Source organism: Oncorhynchus keta, chromosome 23 (genome assembly GCF_023373465.1).
Source record: "Oncorhynchus keta strain PuntledgeMale-10-30-2019 chromosome 23, Oket_V2, whole genome shotgun sequence".
Classification (NCBI taxonomy): domain Eukaryota; kingdom Metazoa; phylum Chordata; class Actinopteri; order Salmoniformes; family Salmonidae; genus Oncorhynchus; species Oncorhynchus keta.
This window is the reverse complement of record NC_068443.1, coordinates 16861987-16878921: the sequence shown is the minus strand read 5'-3', so window position 1 is coordinate 16878921 and position 16935 is coordinate 16861987. Positions and strand designations below refer to the sequence as shown.

Genomic DNA, 16935 nt, shown 5'->3' with positions numbered 1-16935 from the left:
CGAATTTCTTCAGCATCCTGATGTTGAAGAGGCGCTGCTGCGCCTTCTTCACGATGCTGTCTGTGTGAGTGGACCAATTCAGTTTGTCTGTGATGTGTATGCCGAGGAACTTAACTTGCTACCCTCTCCACTACTGTTCCATCGACGTGGATAGGGGGGTGTTCCCTCTGCTGTTTCCTGAAGTCCACAATCATCTCCTTAGTTTTGTTGATGTTGAGTGTGAGGTTATTTTCCTGACACCACACTCCTAGGGCCCTCACCTCCTCCCTGTAGGCCGTCTCGTCGTTGTTGGTAATCAAGCCTACCACTGTTGTGTCGTCCGCAAACTTGATGATTGAGTTGGAGGCGTGCGTGGCCACGCAGTCGTGGGTGAACAGGGAGTACAGGAGAGGGCTCAGAACGCACCCTTGTGGGGCCCCAGTGTTGAGGATCAGCGGGGTGGAGATGTTGTTGTCTACCCTCACCACCTGGGGGCGGCCCGTCAGGAAGTCCAGTACCCAGTTGCACAGGGCGGGGTCGAGACCCAGGGTCTCGAGCTTGATGACGAGCTTGGAGGGTACTATGGTGTTGAATGCCGAGCTGTAAGTCGATGAACAGCATTCTCACATAGGTATTCCTCTTGTCCAGATGGGTTAGGGCAGTGTGCAGTGTGGTTGCGATTGCATCGTCTGTGGACCTATTTGGGTGGTAAGCAAATTGGAGTGGGTCTAGGGTGTCAGGTAGGGTGGAGGTGATATGGTCCTTGACTAGTCTCTCAAAGCACTTCATGATGACGGAAGTGAGTGCTACGGGGCAGTAGTCGTTTAGCTCAGTTACCTTAGCTTTCTTGGGAACAGGAACAATGGTGGCCCTCTTGAAGCATGTGGGAACAGCAGACTGGTATAGGGATTGATTGAATATGTCCATAAACACACCGGCCAGCTGGTCTGCGCATGCTCTGAGGGCGCGGCTGGGGATGCCGTCTGGGCCTTCAGCCTTGTGAGGGTTAACACGTTTAAATCTCTTACTCACCTCGGCTGCAGTGAAGGAGAGTCCGCATGTTTTCATTGCAGGCCGTGTCAGTGGCACTGTATTGTCCTCAAAGCGGGCCAAAAAGTTATTTAGTCTGCCTGGGAGCAAGACATCCTGGTCCGTGACTGGGCTGGTTTTCTTCTTGTAGTCCGTGATTGACTGTAGACCCTGCCACATGCCTCTTGTGTCTGAGCCGTTGAATTGAGATTCTACTTTGTCTCTGTACTGATGCTTAGCTAGTTTGATAGCCTTGCGGAGGGAATAGCTGCACTGTTTGTATTCGGTCATGTTACCAGTCACCTTGCCCTGATTAAAAGCAGTGGTTCGCGCTTTCAGTTTCACGCGAATGCTGCCATCAATCCACGGTTTCTGGTTAGGGAATGTTTTAATCGTTGCTATGGGAACGACATCTTCAACGCACGTTCTAATGAACTCGCACACCGAATCAGCGTATTCGTCAATATTGTTATCTGACGCAATACGAAACATATCCCAGTCCACGTGATGGAAGCAGTCTTGGAGTTTGGAATCAGATTGGTCGGACCAACGTTGAACAGACCTCAGCGTGGGAGCTTCTTTTTTTAGTTTCTGTCTGTAGGCAGGGATCAACAAAATGGAGTCGTGGTCAGCTTTTCCGAAAGGGGGGCGGGGCAGGGCCTTATATGCGTCGCGGAAGTTAGAGTAACAATGATCCAAGGTTTTTCCACCCCTGGTTGCGCAATCGATATGCTGATAAAATTTAGGGAGTCTTGTTTTCAGATTAGCCTTGTTAAAATCACCAGCTACAATGAATGCAGCCTCCGGATAAATGGATTCCAGTTTGCAAGGAGTCAAATAAAGTTTGTTCAGAGCCATCGATGTGTCTGCATGGGGGGGGGGATATATACGGCTGTGAGTATAATCGAAGAGAATTCTCTTGGTAGATAATGTGGTCGACATTTGATTGTGAGGAATTCTAAATCAGGTGAACAGAAGGATTTGAGTTCCTGTATGTTTCTTTCATCACACCATGTCTCGTTAGCCATAAGGCATACGCCTCCGCCCCTGTTCTTACCAGAAAGATGTTTGTTTCTGTCGGCGCGATGCGTGGAGAAACCCGCTGGCTGCACCGCCTCCGATAGCGTCTCTCCAGTGAGCCATGTTTCTGTGAAGCAAAGAACGTTACAGTCTCTGATGTCCCTCTGAAATGCTACCCTTGCTTGGATTTCATCAACCTTGTTGTCAAGAGACTGGACATTGGCGAGAAGAATGCTAGGGAGTGGTGCATGATGTGCCCGTCTCCGGAGTCTGACCAGAAGACTGCCTCGTTTCCCTCTTTTTCGAAGTTGGTTTTTTGGGTTGCTGCATGGGATCCATTCCGTTGTCCTGTTTGAAAGGCAGAACACAGGATCCGCGTCGCGAAAATCATATTCTTTGTCGTACTGATGGTGAGTTGACGCTGATCTTATATTCAGTAGTTCTTCTCGACTGTATGTAATGAAACCTAAGATGACCTGGGGTACTAATGTAAGAAATAACACGTGAAAAAACAAAAAACTGCATAGTTTCCTAGGAACGCGAAGCGAGGCGGCCATCTCTGTCGGCGCCGGAAGTTACTCAACAAGTGGCCAAGCTCATTTATCAAATTGTCCTCTATAGCAATGTTTTCTGTAGCAAGGTGGAAGGCAGTGTGTATATCTCTGTGTGTTGGACTTGAAAGGCAAAGATTGTAAAAAAGATAAGCCATTGATTTAGTGGCTGCAGGGAAAGGGGACATGTATGGTTGAAGTCGGAAGTTTACATACAGCTAAGCCAAATACATTTAAACTCCGTTTCTCACAATTCCTGACAATTAATCCTCGTAAAAATTCACCATCTTAGGTTCGTTAGGATCACCACTTTATTTTAAGAATGTTAACTGTCAGCATAATAGTAGAGAATTATGTATTTCAGCTTTTATTTCTTTCATCACATTCCCAGTGGGTCAGAAGTTTACATACTAATTGAGTGTATTTGGTAGAATTGCCTTTAAATTGTTTAACTTGGGTCAAATGTTTCAGGTACCCTTCCACAAGCTTCCCACAATAAGTTGGGTGAATTTTGGCCCATTCCTCCTGACGGAGATGGTGTAACTGAGACCTGTTTGTAGGCCTCCTTGCTCGCACACGCTTTTTCAGTTCTGCCCAAAAATGTTCTATAGGATTAAAGTCTGGGCGTTGTGATGGCCACTCCAATACCTTGACTTTGTTTTTCTTAAGCCATTTTGTCGCAACTCTGGAAGTATGCTTGGGGTCATTGTCAATTTGGAAGACCCATTTGTGACCATGCTTTAACTTTCTGACTGATGTCTTGAGATGTTGGGGCGGCAGTGTAGCCTAGTGGTTAGAGCGTTGGACTAGTAACCGGAAGGTTGCGAGTTCAAACCCCCGAGCTGACAAGGTACAAATCTGTCGTTCTGCCCTGAACAGGCAGTTAACTGTTCCCAGGCCGTCATTGAAAATAAGAATATGTTCTTAACTGACTTGCCTGGTTAAATAAAGGTAAAATTAAAATAAAAAATAAAAAATGTTGCTTCAATATATCCACATTAATTTTCCTGCCTATTTTGTGAAGTGCACCTACTGCAGCAAAAGGACCACCACAACATGATGCTGACACCCCCGTGCTTCACGGTTGGGATGGTGTTCTTCAGCTTGCAAGCCTCCCCCTTTTTCCTCCAAAACATAGGTTGGTCATTATGACCAAACAGTTCTATTTTTGTTTCATCAGACCAGAGGACATTTCTCCAAAAAGTACGATCTTTGTCCCCATGTGCGGTTGCAAACCTGTCTGGCTTTTTTATGGCGGTTTTGGAGCAGTGGCTTCTTCCTTGCTGAGCAGCCTTTCAGGTTATGTCGATATAGGACTCGTTTTACTGTGGATATAGATACTTTTGTACCTGTTTCTTCCAGCATCTTCACAAGGTCCTTTGCTGTTGTTCTGGGATTGATTTGCACTTTTCGCACCAAAGCATGTTCATCTCTAGGAGACAGAACGCGTCTCTTTCCTGAGCGGTAGGACGGCTGTGTGGTCCCATGGTAATTTATACGTGTGTACTATTGTTTGAACAGATGAACGTGGTACCTTTAGGCATTTTGAAATTGCTCCCAAAGATGAAGCAGACTTGTGGAGGTCTACCATTTTTTTTTGAGGTCTTGGCTGATTTCTTTTGGATTTTCCCATGATGTCAAGTAAAGACACACTGAGTTTGAAGGTAGGCCTTGAAATACATGCAAAGGTACACCTCCAATTGAATCAAATGATGTCAATTAGCCTATCAGAAGCTTCTAAAATCATGACAATTTTCTGGAATTTTCCAAGCTCTTTAAAGGCACAGTCAACTTAGTGTATGTAAACTTCTGACTTCAACTGTAAGTCAAAGAACACAACCACCTATCTCTTTGTTTTGATTCTACAAATCTAAGTTAAGGCCAGACCTATGTTTAACAGAACATTTGATCAGAAGCACAGTACAGTTTCTACAGCAGCATCCTCATCACGACTGACACTGACTTGGACACATCTTGACTTTCTCCACATTTTGTTGTTACGGCCTGAATTTTAAATGGATGAAATTGAGATTTTGTGTCACTGGCCTACACACACTACCCCATAATGAGTCAATAACTATTCAACCCCTTTGTTATGACAAGACTAAATACGTTTAGGAGTAAAAATGTGCAATAAGGGTTTAACATGATTTTTGTAATGACTACCCTCATCTCTGTCCCACACACATACAATTAGCTGTAAGGTCCCTCATTCGAGCAGTGAATTTCAAACACAGATTCAACTACATAGACCAGGGAGGTTTTCCAATGCCTCGCAAAGAAGGGCTCCTATAGGTATATGGGTTAAAAGAAAATTAATGCAGACATTGGATATCCCTTTGAGCATGGTGACGTTATTAATTACATTTTGGATGGTGCATCAATACACCCAGTTACTGCAAAGATACAGGTGTCCTTCCTAACTCTGTAAAAAGGGAAAACAGATATCTCTTTTACATAAGTATTCACACCCCGGCGTAAATCAGACACAGCAGTTTTCACTACATGTTTTTTGAGGATCTGTGCGAACCGTGTTAATGGTGATGACAGCTATTCTGTGGCTGTCTGTGAGGTATTTCTGTCCCTCACTCTCTGTTTCAATACCCTTTACAGGAGAGCCAGAAGTGTCAGTCAGATACACCTGGAGAGAGAGAAAAAGAGAGGGTGTGTTTAACAGGTTGAGAGCGCATGAGTGTGAGAAAGGTTTGCATGAACACAGGGCCATAACAGGGGTTTGAGTTTTAGTGAGGTCCGGAAGGGACACAGGTCATTTTTTAAAAGTTGAAGTTAGAACTTAAATGTTATTTGGAGAACAGTAAAAACAAGCAAAATGACCCCAGCCATTATCACCTTGGCTGCTGTAGGTTCATTCACCTACAGAAACAGCCTATTAGCTATACAATTGTAACGTATTTTAAAAAACGTATCACCTATTTACACACACAACCCCACATTGACAAAGTGAAAACATGTTTCAGTATTTTTTTTATTTTTTTGAAAATAAAATACAGAAACATCTTCCTTACATAAGTTTTCACACCCTTGAGTCAATACATGTTAGAATCACATTTGGCAGCAAATACAGCTGTGAGTCTTTCTGGGTACATCTCTAAGAGCTTTGCACACCTGGATTGTACAATATTTTCACATTATTTTTTAAAATTCAAGCTCTGTCAAATTGGTTGTTAATCATTGCTCGACAACCATTTAAGTCTTTCCATAGATTTTCAAGTAAATTTATGTAAAAACTGTAACTAGTCCACTCTGTAACATTCAATGTTGTCTTGATAAGAAACTCCAGTGTACACTGAGTGTACAAAACATTAGGAACACATTATTGCGTTGCACCCACTTTTGCCCTCAGAACAGCCTCAATTCGTCAGGGCATGAACGAAAGCGTTCCAAAGGGATGACGGCCCATGTTGATTCCAATGCGTCCCACAGTTGTGTCAAGTTGGCTGGATGTCCTTTGGGTGGTGAACCATTCTTGATACACATGGGAAACGGTTGAGCATGAAAAACCCAACTGCGATGCAGTTCTTGACACATCATTGTGCCTAGCACCTACTACCATACCCTGTTCAAAGGCACTTAAATATTTTGTCTTGCCCATTCACCCTGTGAATGGCATACATACACAATCCATGTCTCAAGACTTAAAAATCAATCTGTAACCGGTCTCCTCCCCTTCATCCACACTGATTGAAGTGGATTTAACAAGTGACATCAATAAGGGATCATAGCTTTCATCTAGATTCCCCTGGTCAGTCTATGTCATGGAAAGAGCGGGTTTTCTTAATGTTTTGTATGCTCAGTGGGTATGTATTCCACATCACATTTAGATTTTTTTTCAATAACGTTCTTTACATCTGTCCATGTTAAGATTTTTTGCTAAATATATCCATAAAAAATAGATTTTGAGACCTTCGCCCAAGAGAAGAGTTCTCTCTGAACGTGGAAGGAGACCCAGGTGCCAAGGTTGGGCTGGTGGTAGTTGACAAGGCTGCTACATGCTGAGTAAAAAGGGCAATCTCAGGCAGGCCAACGTGACTCACTGAAATCTTGTTACATTTTTATATTCTGCTGCTTGAACCATTTTTACACCCTTCTTCTATTTCACTTTATTCCAGATCTGCACCCCCAGATCATCACCGATCCTCCACCAAATTTCATAGTGGGTGCGAGACACTGTGGCTTGTAGGCCTCTCCAGGTCTCGTACCCACTGTCAAATTTGGTGGAGGATCTATGATGCCTGGGGGTGCTTCAGCAAGGCTGGAATCGGGCAGATAGATTTGTCTTTGTGAAGGACATATGAATCAAGCCACGTACAAGTTTGTCCTGGAGGAAAAGTTGCTTCTTTCTCCTCTGACAATGTTCCCCAACTCTGAGGATTGGTTTTTCCAACAGGACAATGCTCCATGCCACACAGCCAGGTCAATCAAGGTGTGGATGGAGGACCACCAGATCAAGACCCTGTCAGGGCCAGCCCAATCTCCAGATCTGAACACCTCTGGAATGTGATCAAGAGGAAGATGGATGGTCACAAGCCATCAAACAAGACCAAGCTGCTTTAATTTTTGCGCCAGGAGTGGCATAATGTCACCCAACATCAAGAACAAGTATTTGATACACTGCCAATTTTGCAGGTTTTCCTACTTACAAAGCATGTAGAGGTCTGTAATTTTTATCATAGGTAGTACACTTCAACTGTGAGAGATGGAATCTAAAACAAAAATCCAGAAAATCACATTGTATGATTTTTAAGTAATTAATGTGCATTTTATTGCATGACATGAGTATTTGATCACCTACCAACCAGTAAGAATTCCTGCTCTCACAGACCTATTAGTTTTTCTTTAAGAAACCCTCCTGTTCTCCACTCATTACCTGTATTAACTGCACCTGTTTGAACTCGTTACCTGTATAAAACACACCTGTCCACACACTCAATCAAACAGACTCCAACCTCTCCACAATGGCCAAGACCAGAGAGCTGTGTAGGGATATCAGGGGTAAAATTGCAGACCTGCACAGAGCTTGGATGGGCTACAGGACAATAGGCAAGCAGCTTGGTGAGAATGCAACAACTGTTGGCGCAATTATTAGAAAATGGAAGAAGTTCAAGATGACGGTCAATCACCCTCGGTCTGGGGCTCCATACAAGATCTCACCTCGTGGGGCATCAATGATCATGAGGAAGGTGAGGGTTCAGCCCAGAACTACACGGGAGGATCTGGTCAATGACCTGAAGAGAGCTGGGACCACAGTCTCAAAGAAAACCATTAGTAACACACTACGCCGTCATGGATTAAAATCCTGCAGCGCACGCAAGGTCCCCCTGCTCAAGCCAGCGCATGTCCAGGCCTGTCTGAAGTTTGCAAATGACCATCTGGATGATCCAGAGGAGGAATAGGAGAAGGTCATGTGGTCTGATGAGACAAAAATAGAGATTTTTGGTCTAAACTCCACTCGCTGTGTTTGGAGGGAGAAGAAGGATGAGTCCAACCCCAAGAACACCATTCCAATCGTGAAGCATGGAGGTGGAAACATCATTCTTTGGGGATGCTTTTCTGCAAAGGGGACAGGACAACTGCACTGTATTGAGGGGAGGATGGATGGGGCCATGTATCGTGAGATCTTGGCCAACAACCTCCTTCCCTCAGTAAGAGCATTAAAGATGGGTCGTGGCTGGGTCTTCCAGCATGACAACGACCCGAAACACACAGCCAGGGCAACTAAGGAGTGGCTCCGTAAGAAGCATCTCAAGGTCCTGGAGTGGCCTAGCCAGTCTCCAGCCCTGAACCCAATAGAACATCTTTGGAGGGAGCTGAAAGTCCGTATTGCCCAGCGACAGCCCCGAAACCTGAAGGATCTGGAGAAGGTCTGTATGGAGGAATGGGCCAAAATCCCTGCTGCAGTGTGTGCAAACCTGGTCAAGAACTACAGGAAACGTATGATCTGTAGGTTTCTGTACCAAATATTAAGTTCTGTTTTTCTGATGTGTCAAATACTTATGTCATGCAATAAAATGCTAATTAATTACTTAAAAATCATACAATGTGAGTTTCTGGATTTTTGTTTTAGATTCTGAAGTGTACCTATGATAAAAAATTACAGACCTCTACATGCTTTGTAAGTAGGAAACACTGCCGATTTTGCAGGTTATCAAATACTTGTTCTCCCCACTGTATCATTAATTTATAAGTCTGATAATGGATGTAGCAACTAAGGATTCTAGCTTTAAACTCTACTTATTTGATTCTCTGATAACTTCATGTTGATGTTCTGTGTAAACGGCCCTCTGCATGTTTCAGGAGAAAGAAGGCATCTTCAGTGGAATGTTCAAGAAGTTTTCCAAACTTGAACAGAACCATCTCAAGAAGTAGAGGTGAAGTAGCCGAATGTAAGAACAAAGGAAAAGGTGCTTTCATGAGTCCATTAAACTTGATTTTATATCAATGAACTGTAAAGCGAACCAATTCATAATTAAATGGTCACTGTGCAGGTAACATCATTTGATCGTTGTGTTGCCTGTAATTTGTTCCAAACTAGCTTCTGTTGTCATACAGGACCAGCAGTCATTACACAGTGAACACTCAGCCAGAAATGACAGTCTCTCTGAAAACAACAACATTAAGGTGATACAGAGTTGAACTATTCACCTGTTAAGTAAAAAGATGGACTTTTAAATGTATTTAACCAGGTAGGCTAGTTGAGAACAAGTTCTCATTTACAACTGCGACATGGCCAAGATAAAGCAAAGCAGTGTGACACAGACAACAACACAGAGTTGAATAACATGGAATAAACAAACCAATAACACAAACAAGTCGATGACACAGTAAAAAAAAGTCTAACAGTGTGTGCGAAAGGCATGAGGAGGTAGGCAATAAATAGGCCATAGTAGCGACGAATTACAATTTAGCAGATTAACACTGGAGTGATACATGAGCAGATGATGATGCGCAAGTAGAGATACTGGTGTGCAAAAGAACAGAAAAGTAAACAAAAACAGTATGGGGATGAGGTAGGTAGATTGGGTGGGCTATTTACAGATGGACTATGTACAGCTGCAGCGATCGGTTAGCTGCTCAGATAGCTTATGTTTAAGGTTGGTGAGGGAAATATAAGTCTCCAGCTTCAACGATGTTTCCAATTTGTTCCAGTCACTGGCAGCAGAGAACTGGAAGGAAAGGCGGCCAAATGAGGTGTTGGCTTTGGGGATGCTCAGTGAGATATACCTGTTGGAACGTGTGCTACGGGTGGGTGTAGTTATCCTGACCAGTGAGCTGAGATTAGGCGGAGCTTTACCTAGCATAGACTTATAGATGACCTGGAGCCAGTGGGTCTGGCGATGAATATGTAGCGAGGGCTAGCCGACTAGAGCATACAGGTCGCAGTGGTGGGTGGTATAAGGTGATTTGGTAACTAAATGGATGGCACTGTGATAGACTGCATCCAGTTTGCTGAGTAGAGTATTGGAAGCAATTTTGTAGATGACATTGCCGAAGTCGAGGATTGGTAGGATAGTCAGTTTTACTAGGGTAAGTTTGGCGGCGTGAGTGAAGGAGGCTTTGTTGCGAAATAGAAAGCCGATTCTAGATTTGATTTTGGATTGTAGATATTTAATATGAGTATGGAAGGAGAGTTTACAGTGTAGCCAGACACCTAGGTATTTATAGTTTTCCACATATTCTAGGTCAGAACCATCCAGGTTGGTGATGCTGGTCGGACGGGCGGGTGAGGGCAGCGAACGTTTGAAAAGCATGCATTTGGTTTTACTAGCGTTTAAGAGCAGTTGGAGGCCACGGAAGGAGTGTTGTATGGCATTGAAGCTCGACTCCAGTATTATGGATATTACCATGTAAATAGTTGACAACCTGAACCGTTCTGATGTCAATGAGGAAGACGTTCCAGTGAAATCCTAAAGCAATCCCCCAAACCTCCTCGAGTGGGCACACCTCTTCTGAAGAATGACACGTGACTCGTATTAGGTGAACAATAGGTAAGTAAAGAAATAAAAACAACAGTAAAAAGACAGTGAAAAAATAACAATAGCGAGGCTATAACAGTAGCAAGGCTACATAAAGGCACCGGTTAGTGGGGCTGATTGAAGTAGTATGTACAGTCGTGGCCAAAAGTTTTGAGAATGACACAAATATACATTTTCACAAAGTTTGCTGCTTCAGTGTCTTTAGATATTTTTGTCAGATGTTACTATGGAATACTGAAGATAATTACAAGCATTTCATAAGTGTCAAAGGATTTTATTGACAATTACATGAAGTTGATGCAAAGAGTCAATATTTGCAGTGTTGACCCTTCTTTTTCAAGACCTCTGCAATCCGCCCTGGCATAATGTCAATTAACTTCTGGGCCACATCCTGACTGATGGCAGCCCATTCTTGCATAATCAATGCTTGGAGTTTGTCAGAATTTGTGGGTTCTTGTTTGTCCACCTGCCTCTTGAGGATTGACCACAAGTTCTCAATGGGATTAAGGTCTGGGGAGTTTCCTGGCCATGGACAAGAAATATTGATGTTTTGTTCCCCAAGCCACTTAGCTATCACTTTTTCCTTATGGCAAGGTGCTCCATCATGCTGGAAAAGGCATTGTTCGTCACCAAACTGTTCCTGGATGGTTGGGAGAAGTTGCTCTCAGAGGATGTGTTGGTACCATTCTTTATTCATGGCTGTGTTCTTAGGCAAAATTGTGAGTCAGCCCATTCCCTTGGCTGAGAAGCAACCCCACACATGAATGGTCTCAGGATGCTTTACTGTTGGCATGACACAGGACTGATGGTAGTGCTCACCTTGTCTTCTCCGGACATGCTTTTTTCCAGATGCCCCAAACAACCGGAAAGGGGATTCATCAGAGAAAATGACTTTACCCCAATCCATGTACCTTTTGCAGAATATCAGTCTGTCCCTGATGTTTTTCCTGGAGAGAAGTGGCTTCTTTGCTGCCCTTCTTGACACCATGCCATCCTCCAAAAGTCTTTGCCTCACTGTGCATGCAGGTGTACTCACACCTGCCTGCTGCCATTCCTGAGCAAGCTCTGTACTGGTGGTGCCCCGATCCCGCAGTTGAATCAACTAGGAGATGGTCCCGGCACTTGCTGGACTTTCTTGGGAGCCCTGAAGTATTCTTAACAACAATTGAACCGCTCTCCTTGAAGTTCTTGATGATCCAATAAATGGTTGATTTAGGTGCAATCTTACTGGCAGCAATATCCTTGCCTGTGAAGCCCTTTTTTGTGCAAAGCAATGATGACGGCACGTGTTTCCTTGCAAGTAACCATGCTTGACAGAGGAAGAACAGTGATTCCAAGCACCACCCTCCTTTCGAAGCTTCCAGTCTGTTGTTCGAACTCAATCAGCATGACAGAGTGATCTCCAGCCTTGTCCTCGTCAACACTCACACCTGTGTTAACAGGAGAATCACTGACATGATGTCAGCTGGTCCTTTTGTGGCAGGGCTGAAATGCAGTGGAAATGTTTTTGAGGGATTCAGTTCATTTGCATGGCAAAGAGGGACTTTGCAATTAATTGCAATTCATCTTATCACTCTTCATAACATTCTGGAGTATATGCAAATTGCCATCATACAAACTGAAGCAACAGACTTTGTGAAAATTAATATTTGTGTCATTCTCAAAACTTTTGGCCACGACTGTAAATGTAGATATGTTTAAAGTGACTATGCATATATGATGAACAGAGAATAGCAGTAGCGTAAAAGAGGGGTTGGCAGGTGGTGACACAATGTAGATAGCCCGGTTAGCCAATGTGCGGGGGCACTGGTTGGTCGGGCCAATTGAGGTAGTATGTACATGAATGTATAGTTAAAGTGACTATGCATATATGATAAACAGGGAGTAGCAGCAGCGTAAAAGAGGGGTTGGGGGGGGACGGGGGTCACACAATGCAAATAGTCCGGGTAGCCATTTGATTACCTGTTCAAGAGTCTTATGGCTAGGGGGTAAAAACAGTTGAGAAGCCTTTTTGTCCTAGACTTGGCACACCGGTACCGCTTGCCATGCGGTAGTAGAGAGAACAGTCTATGACTGGGTGGCTGGGGTCTTTGACAATTTTTTGACACTGCCTGGTGTAGAGGTCCTGGATGGCAGGCGGCTTAGCCCCAGTGATGTACTGGGCCGTACACACTACTACCCTCTGTAGTGCCTTGCGTTTGGAGGCCAAGCAATTGCCATACCAGGCTGTAGAACCTTTTGAGGATCTGAGACCCATGCCAAATTTTTAAAGTTTCCTGAGGGGGAATAGGCTTTGTCGTGCCCTCTTCACGACTGTCTTGGTGTGTTTGGACCATTCTAGTTTGTTGGTGATGTGAACACCAAGGAACTTGAAGCTCTCAACCTGCTCCACTACCACCCAGTCGTTGAGAATGGGTGCGTGCTCGGCCCTCCTTTTCCTGTAGTCCACAATCATCTCCTTAGTCTTGGTTACATTGAGGGATAGGTTGTTATTCTGGCACCACCCGGCCAGGTCTCTGACCTCCTCCCTATAAGCTGTCATGTCGTTGTCGGTGATCAGGCTGTTGTGTCGTCTGCAAAATGAATGATGGTGTTGGAGTCGTGCCTGGCCATGCAGTCGTGGGTTAACAGGGAGTACAGGAGGGGACTGAGCACGCACCCCTGGGGGGCTCCGTGTTGAGGATCAGCGTGGCAGATGTGTTGCTACCTACCCTCACCACCTGGGGGCGGCCCATCAGGAAGTCCAGGATCCAGTTGCAGAGGGAGGTGTTTAGTCCCAGGGTTCTTAGCTTAGTGATGAGCTATGAGGGCACTATGGTGTGGAATGCTGAGCTGTAGTCAATGAATAGCATTCTCACACAGGTGTTCCTTTTGTCCTTGTGGGAAAGGGCAGTGTGGAGTGCAATAGAGATTGCATCATCCGTTTGGGCGGTATGCAAATTGAGTGGGTCTAGGATTACTGGGATAATGGGGTTGACGTGAGCCATTACCAGCCTTTCAAAGCACTTCATGGCTACGGACGTGAGTGCTACGGGTCTCTAGTCATTTAGGCAGGTTGCCTTCGTGTTCTTGGGCACAGGGACTATGGCGGTCTGCTTGAAACATGTTGGTATTACAGACTCAGTCAGGGACATGTTGAAAATGTCAGTGAAGACACCTGCCAGTTGGTCAGCACATGCCCGGAGCACACCTCCTGGTAATCCGTCTGGCCCCGCAGTCTTGTGAATGTTGACCTCTTTAAAGGTCTTACTCACGTCGGCTATGGAGAGCGTGATTACACAGTCGTCCTGAACAGCTGATGCTCTCATGCATGCCTCAGTGTTGCTTGCCTCGAAGCGAGCATGAAGTGATTTAGCTCGTCTGGTAGGCTCGTGTCACTGGGCAGCTTGCGACTGTGATTCCCTTTGTAGTCTGTAATAGTTTGCAAGCCCTGCCACATAAGACAAGCGTCGGAGCCGGTGTAGTACGATTCAATCTTAGCCCTGTATTGACGCTTTGCCTGTTTGATGGTTCGTCGCAGGGCATAGCAGGATTTCTTATAAACTTCTGTGTTAGAAGCCTGCACCTTGAAAGCGGCAGCTCTACCCTTTAGCTCAGTGCGAATGTTTCCTGTAATACATGGCTTCCGGTTGGGGTATGTACGTATAGTCACTGTAGGGATGATGTCCTTGATACACTTATTAATAAAGACAGTGACTGATGTGGTGTACTCCTCAATGCCATCGGAAGAATCCGGGAACATTTTCCAGTCTATGATAGCAAAACAGTCCTGTAGTTTAGCATCTGCTTCATCTGACCACTTTTTTATAGACCGAGTCACTGGTGCTTCCTGCTTTAATTTTTGCTTGTAAGCAGGAATCAGGAGGATAGAGTTGTGGTTGGATTTACCAAATGGAGGGCGGGGGATAGCTTTGTACGCATCTCTGTGTGTGGAGTACAGGTGATCTAGAATTTTCCCCCCTCTGTTTGCACATTTAACATGTTGATAAAATTAGGTAGAACTGATTTAAGTTGCCTGTATTAAAGTTTCCAGTCACTAAGAGTACCGCCTCTGGGTGAGTGGTTTCCTGTTTGCTTATTTCCTTATACAACTGACTGAGTGCGGTCTTAGTGCCCGCAATCCGTCTGTAGTGGTAAATACAGTGAGGGAAAAAAGTATTTGATCCCCTGCTGATTTTGTACGTTTGCCCACTGACAAAGAAATGATCAGTCTATAATTTTAATGGTAGGTTTATTTGAACAGTGAGAGACAGAATAACAACAAAAAAATCCAGAAAAACGCATGTCAAAAATGTTATAAATTGATTTGCATTTTAATGAGGGAAATAAGTATTTGACCCCCTCTCAATCAGAAAGATTTCTGGCTTCCAGGTGTCTTTTATACAGGTAACGAGCTGAGATTAGGAGCACACTCCACCATGGCCAAGACCAAAGAGCTCTCCAAGGATGTCAGGGGCAAGATTGTAGACCTACACAAGGCTGAAATGGGCTACAAGACCATTGCCAAGCAGCTTGGTGAGAAGGTAACAACAGTTGGTGCGATTATTCGCAAATGGAAGAAACACAAAAGATCTGTCAATCTCCCTCGGCCTGGGGCTCCATGCAAGATCTCACCTCGTGGAGTTGCAATGATCATGAGAATGGTGAGGAATCAGCCCAGAACTACACGGGAGGATTTTGTCAATGATCTCAAGGCAGCTGGGACCATAGTCGCCAAGAAAACAATTGGTCCCCCTGCTCAAGAAAGCACATGTACATGCCCGTCTGAAGTTTGCCAATGAACATCTGAATGATTCAGAGGACAACTGGGTGAAAGTGTTGTGGTCAGATGAGACCAAAATGGAGCTCCTTAACATCAACTCAACTCGTCGTGTTTGGAGGAGGAGGAATGCTGCCTATGACCCCAAGAACACCATCCCCACCTTCAAACATGGAGGTGGAAACATTATGCTTTGGGGGTGTTTTTCTGCTAAGGGGACAGGACAACTTCACCGCATCAAAGGGACGATGGACGGGGCCATGTACCGTCAAATCTTGGGTGAGAACCTCCTTCCCTCTGCCAGGGCATTGAAAATGGGCCGTGGATGGGTTTTCCAGCATGACAATGACCCAAAACACACGGGCCAAGGCAACAAAGGGGTGGCTCAAGAAGAAGCACATCTCATCTCACGTCTCTTCCGCTTGCAAATAACTGGGATGTTGGTCTTGTCGGGTGTTCGGAGAATGTCCTGTGCGCCCTGCTTGCTGAAGAAAAAATATTTGTCTAATCCGAGGTGAGTGATCGCTGTCCTGATATCCAGAAGCTCTTTTTTGCCGTAAGATACGGTTGCAGAAACATTATGTACAAATGTACATAATAGCACAATTGGTTGGGCGCCCATAAAACTGCTGCCATTTCTTCCGGCACCATTTTGTTACCAACCTACCTATAAATATGCTGACTTGAATAGCATGTACCCCATAGCAAATGTTATTATGCATTCTCACTGGCCAAATAGGTGTCTCGATCTGTTTCTCAGGACAACCAAACATTGCACAATGAACTATCAGCCAGCAACTACTAGAATGAGGCACCTTAAATTGAAGCACTGTTGTTAAGGTAACTGTTGTTCAGGAAAAGCAGTCATTACACAGTGAGCTGTCAGCCAGCAACAACAGTCAATCTGACAACAACCCTAAGGTGAGGCAGAGTAACTGCATTAGACTTTTAAAAAAACACTTGTGTCTTCTGCATGGAAAGATTCTAATAATTATGAACATGAGTATACATGTGGAGAAAGAGGGATGTTTAGTGGAATCCTCAGTAAAAGGTGAGTCTAAGATCATCTGTTAAACAAATGTGTTTGTTTGCTTTAGTTACTTACAGTAAGAGTCTGTTCATTTTATAACTGCTCTACTGTTTTGTGTTCCAGGAAAAACCTCTCTGCACATAGTGAACTCTCAGCCAGCAATCACAGTCTGTCTAACAACAACAACCTTAAGGTGGCAGAGTTACTGCAATTAGACTTCGACAAAACCACCTGGGTCAGAAAAGATTGTCATCATTATGCACATGACATAAGTATATATGTTTATACTCATTAAAATGGTTATTCAAATTACACTGTGTCGTGACGTTGTATTAGTTAATGTGACGACTGTTGTTCATCAAATGATTAAAGTTTCTAATTGCGTGATTAACTGAATCAAGCAATTATTAACTCATTAACCTGGGGCACCATGGGAAAACTAGTTTTTATTGAGTTTCTATTTCCCAAATGAACTCAAAGAATATCGATTTTACAACAGCCGCTAATTAACCAGTTGCCTCTACCAATCTCGTTCTGAACGTCGTATAGCCCGTGAATCTGCACGGACCTGGG

General features: G+C 44.3%; 1 long non-coding RNA gene across 1 annotated transcript; it reads left to right on the top strand.

Moving 5' to 3' along the window:
• The first annotated feature begins 16219 nt into the window (after positions 1–16219).
• On the top strand, positions 16220–16674 carry LOC118401665 (uncharacterized). The gene is made up of 2 exons (XR_004829321.2): positions 16220–16383; positions 16486–16674. It is a non-coding gene; the product is annotated as an uncharacterized LOC118401665 (long non-coding RNA).
• Positions 16675–16935: the final 261 nt, after the last annotated feature.